At 36.7% G+C, this 9935-nt stretch overlaps 1 protein-coding gene across 1 annotated transcript in view; it reads left to right on the forward strand.

Moving 5' to 3' along the window:
• Nucleotides 1–9935, forward strand: part of LOC110287578 (sodium-driven chloride bicarbonate exchanger-like) — a gene marked incomplete at its 3' end in the record, with an annotated part of 308235 nt that overhangs the window by 79792 nt on the left and 218508 nt on the right. Inside the window, exons 6-7 of the mRNA XM_029473719.1 lie at nt 1510–1675; nt 3935–3998. The remainder of the gene's footprint in view (nt 1–1509; nt 1676–3934; nt 3999–9935) is intronic.

A 9935-nucleotide genomic window follows, 5' to 3' on the forward strand; every position in this document is an offset into this window, starting at 1 on the left:
CACAGTTAAGAGACTTTTAATTGTAAAAAGACTTTGGATTTTAAAAGAGATGGATATTTAAAAGAGATTGAAATTTTAAGAATATGTAAAGATGGTGGGACATTGAAAGTTATTTAGACTGTGGGGATGAATAAGAATGTAAGGGTTCAGGCTTACTATTGGTGTGTTTGTGTGTCAAGTTGACAAGGGGTCAATTATACTGGCTAGTTTTGTGTCAACTTGACACAGCTAGATTTATCACAGAAAAAGGAGCTTCATTTGAGGAAATGCCTCCATGAGATACAACTGTAAGACATTTTCTCAATTAGTGATCAAGGGGGAAAGGTCCCTTGTGGGTGGTGCCATCTCTGGGCTGGTAGTCTTGGTTCTGTAAGAGAGCATGCTGAGCCAACCAGGAAAAAGCAAGCCAGTAAAGAACATCCCTCCATGGCCTCTGCATCAACTCCTGCTCCCTGACCTGTTTGAGTTCCAGTCCTAACTTCCTTGGTGATGAACAGCAGTATGGAATTGTAAGCTGAATAAATCCTTTCCTCCCCAACTTGCTTTTTGGTCATGATGTTTGTGCAGGAATAGAAACCCTGACTAAGACAATAGGTATATAGATACATTGATAAATAAATAAATATAACAGAAAACATAAACAGGAGAATATTGCTTGTTTAAATATGTAGAGTAACTCGATAGAAATCTATAGATAGAACAGACACACAGTGAACTCAGAAACTATTGTTTCAAATCTGTTTTCATAAATTCTATTCTCACTAATTGTTAGTATTGATATTTAGACGTGGAAGCAACTGGCTAGTGTATCCGTCACCTTACAACTGTTACCCTCTTAACCACTCTAGGTGACTAATCAATAGCATTGTATGTTTTTTAAGAATATAATAGAGTTATACACTTATGAAGGCATATTAATTGTAGGAAACAAAACAGTTCACATTTACCTTGACAAATGGAAATGTATGATTTTAGCTCATTATGTTAGATAAATGTATTTTATCATGCCAAATGGTTCAATACTTTTTCATGCTTTCCTACCTCATTATCTGCATCTATGGCCACCTTCTGTGTTTCTGAGTATATCTCATTGATATTTTAAACATTCCCTTTTCCCATAATACCTTATGATATTTCTAATGTATTGCTATATTTTTAAGAAGCTCATATACAATAACACTTTATTTTTATGCTGTCTAAATCTTTTATTTAAAGACATCTGGTATGTTTGGCTCAGTGGACAAAATATGACAGTGCTGAAAAGTAGTATTAGCAATTCTTATGACTTTCTACATATTTTAAGATGTTTATGGCAGAAATTATATACTGTGGTAGATGGAGCAGCAGACTAAGAAAAAAACATCTATCATTGATATGCTACTGCTTACTTGTTTGTGACCTTGAGAAAACCAGAAACACTTTTTATTATCTCCAATATATGCATATTAGGCATGGTGTGATTTTAAACATAATTTTACCTCTCATCAAGAAAATTTCTCTTTGCAACAGATGGACACCACTACAGAAAACTACAACCATTAAAAAAATGCATTGTGGAGCCCAGTCCCAATAGACACATCTACAGAGCACTCTCACACCTACGGCTTAGGGATCATTTATGGAAGAGATGATAAGAAGATTTTAAGAGCCAGAGGATCATGGAATTTGTGCTATAGTAAGTAATAATAAGTATTGTATTAGCTGTGTGATTGTGTCTCTTAATAATATCAAAGCTACACCCATTAAAATCTTACCATGAAAATGATTGGGGAAACATGACCTGGTACCAGTGGATTTACCAACATGTTTGGGGAAAGCCCATGAGGCCTTAACCCTATAGGAGGAACTATAGACAACATAGGAGAGCTGAGAGTCAGAGAGATGGTCTTTATCAGGGAATGGCACACCAATCTCTTGTCAAGTGTCAAATAATCAGCCTTAAAAACATTCATACAATTGACATTATAATTATATTAATATTGTAATTATATTTTTAATCTCAAAAAATAAAATAAAAATTATAATATCTTTTCCCTTCTGTTTCCAATGTGGCTTATTTGGAAAGGACCCCTATATGATTAGTAGCAACTTTTTGTTTGAACTCCTTCTTGAATTATAAAAATTATGAAAACTAACACTGAGCTGAATTTTTGTATGTTTATGTGGTACATGTGCATGTCTATGTGTTTGTTATGTATGTTTGGAGGCTTGGGGTCAGTGTTGGGTATCTTCCTCCATTTCTTTCCACCTTACTATGAGACAGGGTCTGGAGTCTACTGATTGGCATGTCTGGCTGACTATTAAGTTAAAAAGATCCACCTTTCTTCACTCCACCCCCAGCAGTGGAATCATAGACACCTGAATTTCACACTTTTCCTGTGGGCGATGAAGATATGAATTCAGCTCTATACATGCCTAGTAGATTTACCAACCACAATTCCCCCCTTCTAAAAATACTGTATTAGTTATCCAGTTAATCCTGAGTTAGTATTAATCTAAATTTGAAAAAAAAAGTTAGAAAATGGCAGCTGGATTTCTAGTTATATTTTTAATTTATAAGTATTAATTGATTAGGTACTAATTCTGATAAACTATAATAATGAATGAATGATATTGTATGAGACACAAACAAGAACCAGGTTATATTTTGCTAGTCAAGCTTGTATACTGTTCTCTGCTAGATGAAAATATATCAATTCAAATGGTTAGAACAGTAATAACATTAGTGATTTGTTTAAACTTTGAAAGTCTTCATGTGATTTTGACAGTGATAGGCTAAAAGGACTTGTATCCACAAAACCGAATTCACTCAGATATGCATTGCTGTAGACGGACCTCACTTGGGTCCTCGATCCACAGGAAAACTCGTCTTGGTTCCGGGTTACAGGCAAGCAAGGAGTTGGCTCAGACGACAAACAGACACGGACACAGAGAGAGTATGTATCTGAATGTATTTTTTCCAAGCAAACACCAGACTTTTAATACAGAGGAAATACAAGAAAGCTAGGCAAATACATCTGCCACAGTACATGGCACAAAACAAAGAAAGTGCATACATAAAGGCTGGGGGAGCCAGGCCATGTTTACAACTGAGATAGGGAACAACCCTTAATTAAGATCAGCTAAACACAGGAGCCAGGTGAATGCTCTGGTGCAATGCTAGTCTATTGTTAAACCCACCACCAGGGGTCCTTTAGTAAATTCCTGATAGTGTTATTCCTCTGGGCCTAGTGAAAAACCGTGCACCAGGGGAATTCTGTTCTACTAACCCTTTCATGAATAATATTATAATTCTTTCTAAAACCACAACCCACCTATTTCCTAGGCCATTGTGTATTCCTGTGTATGTGTGTGACTCGACTATTGTTCTAAGTAATTACTATGTAGACTAGCCCTGAGCTTTCTAGCTTTTATTCAAGTAAATTGTAATGTCTGATTATTTTCACTGTCTCTACTAGAGGTAAATTTGAATGTTACTGAATAGGTAACATTCTTACTGAATTCCAAGCTCAGGGTCGGGTCAAGGACTTTCTAGAACATTGGAACACCAGTGGAGGCTTAGCTATATGCCAAAATCAATCCTTAAAGGCACTTATAATAAAACAATACTGAAAGAGAGCACACAGATCCATACACCAGACTAACTCGGGGACAGGTTAGAGCATACATGCTATGGGAATGCCAAGGTTCCAGGAGGCTAAGTTTCAGTGAAACTCTTTGCCTCAGGACTGCTTCCAAGTGTCTAGGCCTGTCAGGCGAGTCACTACTGGAGTGGATGTAGCAATGCATGATTCAGGTGAGTTCCTGGATTTGTACAGTAATTCGTTATAAACATTTCACAGTCAGATGGAGAACTTCCTTAAAAGGGGAATACTTTTCAGTTACTGTGTATTGATTATCATTGTGAATATATATATATATGTTTTTATTTAAGTTACAGATGACAGATTCAGACTAGATGACAGGATAACCTGTGATCATTGGAAGTTTTTCAGGTGGTATGTTATTTATTTATTTATTTATTTAAGTTGAAGTGATGTTAAAATGTTGCATGCTTTGTAGAAGTGCATGAGAAGAGGGATGCTGGGTTTTTATTTTATTCACATTATTCATGCCAAATAAATTTTTCTTTCCTCACAAAGTTGTACTATCTTTACATCTTTAAGTCTGTTGCCTTTCTAAGCATAATACCAAAGGCAAAAATTACGAATAAAAAAGTGATAGATTTACCATAAAAAATTTAAATCTTCTGTTTGTCAAAGTTCAATATAAACAGAATAATTGACCATTGGGAAGAATGGTGTAATACCTACAGTGAACCAAGGGTGCAAACCATGAAAACTACTCAAAGTCCAAAAGCGCAGCACTGTCTGTAGCTCTAAGAACTGGAATTATGCTTATTGTTCAGATAAAGAAATTGAGATTTAGAGCTGTCTTTACTCACTAATGAATTATAAGATAAACACTTGGATTGTCTGGCTCCTGAGACAATGTTTTTAACCTGTAAACCATACATATAAATAATCCTATAGGTTGAAAGACTTATACCAAGTACTGATAATGATGTTCTCTAGCTAGCAAGAGTATTAAGATTTTGGTTTTACTTTTCTAAATTTTGACAGCAAAGGAAGTATAAGGTTTCTTCAAGTTACCTTTTGTTATATCAAATTTTTTAAAGCATCGTTAGGTATTTGCAAAAGAAAAGTGTCACACTTTTCATCCTCTTTTCATTCTTGATGAATGGTACACAGTGGGTAATTATCTTGGTTTAAAAATGACCAGTGGTTAGTATGTTATTGTTAGGTCAGCTTGAATGATATGTCATTTATAATTTCTATGTGAAAATTTTCTGGTCTCATTTGTTAAGCAAATCATATGTCTTTCTTTCCTTAATTTTTTCATACTTCTATTTATCTTCGGTTTGCGATTGTTTGTGCTGTATATTTTACCCCTCCCCACATTCATTCTGTTATAACACAGTTTCTAGGGTTCATCTTTTCTTTTCCCTACACAAATGAAAATTTTGCTATTCTACTGGCACAGGACTTTTTGTGAAAATGTGTAACATTATATAACTAAACTGTTCATAATTCATTTAATTTCATTATTTGTTTACTAACTTGCATTGTTACATTTTGATTTCTGTAAACATTGAACCTTTTAGTTACGATCTTTTTAAGTGGTTGGAATTTTTCCTTTTGAGAAAATAATCTCTCTCTCCTCTGATTTCAGTCAGTCAGTTTATATTTGGAAGCATGGCACAGTTCTAGATGATTCAATCTGAAAGAACAAAAAAAGATTGCTGGCATGCATTTCTCCCGAGTGAAGCTCCAATAGATGCTTAGAGCATGATGAGTTTTCTATCTCTGTTAGGTGCATCGTGAAGTGCAAACCAGGCAGGGATCAGAGAACTTGAACTAATGGCATTATATTGTAAGAAAATAAATATTCTGAGGCTGCAGTACATGTCTGAATTATGATAGGTTTTGGTGTTTTGACTTGTTGTAGTTCTAGGATGTGAACACTGAGTGGCACTAAAGTCTAGGTCACAGATGAAATATTAATCCAAAATTTAAGATTCAGGGGTCTATTGATAGGTAAAATGACTTTGGAAAGTACAAATGGAATTTCTTAAAAGTATTTTGAGCATAAATAAAGAAGATACAAATGTTAGTTTTATAAGCAGCGTTTTGAGGAACTGGAGCTTAACTTGTGTCTGCAATTTGTTAGAGGGGCAAAAGGCAAACTGCTTTGAAACATCAAAGAGAGCCTCTTTACACTTGTCTCTGAGGATTTCCCACTCTCTTCCTATTTGTGAGGAGGAAGAATACATTCTTAGAAGAGATCTACAGCTAGAGTGAACCTTGAAGTATGTGGAATTACAAATGCTTCTATGCCTAGATTTGTCATTACACAGTAAATATCACTTCTAGAATCAAACCTAAGAGACAAATTCTGTGTGTTTGTACATTTTTCTGAATTTGGTAGTTTTCAATGGAATTGAAATAAAATTAGAAATTGGTAATTGGGATTTGGTTATTTTAGAAGAAAAAAGATTCTTAAGTTTTGCTAGTTCTCTGAACTTGAACAAGTAAGAAAAAGAAAAAGCACACATTCTGGAGAGAACAGTTAGAGGTGTTTGTCATCAAGTCTGATTACTGGACCCTAGGACTGTCCTCCACATATGCATCTGCTTGCTCTTACACACACACACATGCATATATACACGTATGCACACACATATATAAGTACACACACATTGTAAAAAAAAGTACAAAATAGCAGGCTTTCTTGTGCCCTTTAGATTATTCCTTCCACTCCTGCTCCCTGCTCCTTTGTCCTTCCTCTCACCATCCCCATTCACACATCTGCCCACAGTGGTCCTCTTCCTATTTCTACATTATGTCCTTCCTCTCACCATCCCCATGCACTTGTCTGCCCACAGTGGTCCTCTTTCATTTCTACATTATGTGTTTTATTACCTTTCCTAGTGCACGCACTCAAAGCTTATTTCCCATCTCATAGGCCTCTTTCTAGTTTTTTTGTTCTCTGCCAACACCTAAAAATACAACTTTAACATTTAGAAACCAGAATTAGCATATGAAAAGATACATGAGGTATTTGTCTATTTTAATCTGAATATAGTAGTTTCTAATTCTATACATTATTTTGAAAATTTCTCAATTTTTCTTTATATTTATGCCCTTGGGTTCATTACCCACATTCTCATTATCCATTCACTTATGATGGACGTATAGCTGATTCCATGTCCCAGCCATTGTCCAAAGAGAAGCAGTGACTATGGATGTGCAAGTCTCTCTAGGCTGTAGTCATTTGGGGTTCTATCCAGGAGTGGTACAGCTGGCTCCCCTTTTAGTATTGAGCCTCCACATTGATCTCTATAGTGACTGTAAATTTTACTCTCCCACCAGTAACAATTAGGGATTACTTCTCGTCAACATCCTTGCCCATATTTGTTGTAATTGCCTTTCTTGATTCTGACTGGGATGAGAAGGAACCTCAAAGTAGCTTTAATTTTCATTTCCTGGATGAGCAAAAATGTTGGATACTTAAAAATTATGCTTTGACCATTTGTATTTCAGTTAGTGACTCCATTTGTAAATTCTTTGAGTTAGTTCTTATGTCACTAAGTTCTAATTATTGATTATTGTTATGACATATATCCTAGAGTGATTGGCACATGTGTTCCTTTAGTCATTTCAGTATTTCATGTTTTAAATTAAGGTATTTAATTCTGTTTGAATTGATGTTTTTATGTGTGAAAACTGAGAGATATGAAACTAATTTCATTCTTTGGCAAGTATATATCCCATTTTCCAGGTTGTCTTTTGCCCAATATATATCTTTTAATACCCTTTATAAAAGTTAGGTGTTTATAGGTGTGCTGGTTTATCTCTATTATGTTCAGCTGCTCTGTGTGTCTTATTTTTGTGTCAGTATTACATTGTCTTTGTCACTATAGTTTGTAGTACAGTTTGAGATCAGATAATGCAATACCTTGACCTATGTTCTTTCTGCTTTGGATTGCTTTGTCTACCCATGATCATTTGTCTTTCCATATGAATTTTAGGATATCCTTTAATAGATCAAATGTCATTGGAATATAATCGATACTCCATTTAGTCTGTAGACTACTTTTGGGGTAAAGCCATTTTCATAATAGTAATTCTGACAATACAGTAGTGTAGGTTTTTCTATCATTTAATGTCTTCTTCAATCTTTATATTCAATGTCTTCAAGTTTTTCATGTAGAGGTATTTCACCTCTTTGCTAGGCTTATACCTGCATTTTTAAAAAAATCAACTGTAAGGCATTTATTTTTAAAAAGGTTCATTTTATTTATATGAGTACTGTACACTGTAGCTGTCTTCAGACACACCAGAAGAGGGCCTCGGATATCATTACAGATGGTTGTGTGCCACCATGTGTTTGCTGGGAATTGAACTCAGAACCTTTGGAAGAGCAGTCGATGCTCTTAACCCCTGAGCCATCTCTCTAGCCTCCTATACCTGCCCTTTTAAAACAATTTATTGTTAGTGTATATAAAAGTTACTTATTTTTTATGTTGATTATGTGCCTTGCATATTTTTCATACTAATTTATTTATTCACTTTACATACATACCAGTGGAAGCCCCCTTTTTCCATTTCTCTAAGTTCCACCCTCACAAATTCCCCCCCCCCATTAATCCTCCTTTTCTCCTCAGAGAAGGGAAAGCCCCCTTACTTTCCAAACTCTCTGGGAAATCAAGTTGCATCAGGACTAAGTATCCTCTCTTTCAGAGGCCCAGCTAGGCAGTCCAGGTAGGGGAAGAGGATTCAATGGCATGCAACAGAGTCCGAGACAGCCCCCACTCCAGTTGTTAGGGGACCCACCTGAAGACCAAACTGTACATCTGCTACAAATGTGTAGGGTGCCTAGGTCTAGCCTCTGCATTCTCTTTGCTTGGTGGTTCAGTCTCTGTGAGTCCTCATGGGGCCAGGTAAATTCACTGAAAGTTTTCTTGTGGTGTCCTTGACCCCTAAGAGTTGCTCAATCTTATCTCCAAGTCTCCCAAATGAGTCCCTGAGCTCCACCTAATGTTTGACTGTGGGTCTCTGCATCTGTCTCCATCAGCTGCTGGATGAAGGCTCTCCGGAAACAGTTATGCTAGGCTCCTGTCTGCAAGTATAACAGAGTATCATTAACAGAGTCAGGGGTTGGCTCTTCTATGGGATGGGTCTCAAGTTGGGGCAATTATTGTTGGCCACTTCCTCAATCTCTGCTCTGTCTTTATCTCTGTACATCTTATAGGTAGGAAAAAATTGTGGGTTAAACGTTTTGTGGGTTGGTTGATGTCCCCCTTCCTCCACTGGAAATCCCACCTGGCTACAGGGGGTGGCCACTTTAATCTCCATATCCCCTGCTGCTAGGGGTCTCAGCTAGGGTCATCCCCATAGACTTTGGGAGCCTCCCCATAGACTTTGGGAGCCTCCCCCTTCCCAGGTCTCTGTCTAGTCCTAGAGATATCCCCCCCCACACACACACACAATTTCGGTTCCCCCATCCTTGTTCTCTTCCTCATCCCCTCTCCTACTTCTTACAACCATTTCCAATGTCTATTTTATTTTTCCTTTTTCCCTTGGGTCCTCCTTTTTACTTAGTTTCCTTGGGTCTGTGAATTGTAGCATAACTAACTTGTACTTAATGGATAATGTACATTAGCTATATCACACATTTGTATGTGTATGTGTATATGTATATGAATCTATATCTATATATCATACTGAAGTTTGTTCCATCAGTTCCAAGACTCTTCGGAGCTTTTACCAGGAAGGGACATTGAGCTTAACGCATATATAGAGTTGATTATGTGACTTCTGTTTTAATTCTATCAATATAGTATGTTATATTTATGTTTCATGTATATAGGACCAACTTTACAACCACACTTGAATATAGCTTGCAAGTATTTCTTTAAGACTTTTTGCATCAATGTTTGCCAGGGAGATTGCGGTTAGTTTTTCTCCTCTTTTCTTTTCCGTTCCTTCATTGTTCCTTCTTTACATTCTTCCTTTATTTTCTTTTTTAAACACAGTTTCCTCCCTTCCTTTTTTGCACTACAGTTTGCGAAGGTCACCTTTGAAAGCTTGATGGAATTCACTAATAAAACCATTTGGTTTAGGGCTTTTCATTTTGTTAAGATGTTAAATTACTGTTGCAGTCTCTTCCGGCCTGACCAGCACCAGAGTAGCTAGAGCGCAGGGCCTGCTGACACCCGCCAGCTACCCACGACCCCCGCCACAGGATTTTGAGACTTGTGGTGAGTGGAACACAGCTTCTGCTCCAGTCCAATCACGCAGGAACTGAGACTGCTTTGGTTGGGGAGGCAGAAATCCGGCCTGAGTAGGGCCACAAGCCTGTTCCGGTCAGAA

This window comes from Mus caroli (genome assembly GCF_900094665.2).
Source record: "Mus caroli chromosome 2 unlocalized genomic scaffold, CAROLI_EIJ_v1.1 2_unlocalized, whole genome shotgun sequence".
In the NCBI taxonomy this organism is placed as follows: domain Eukaryota; kingdom Metazoa; phylum Chordata; class Mammalia; order Rodentia; family Muridae; genus Mus; species Mus caroli.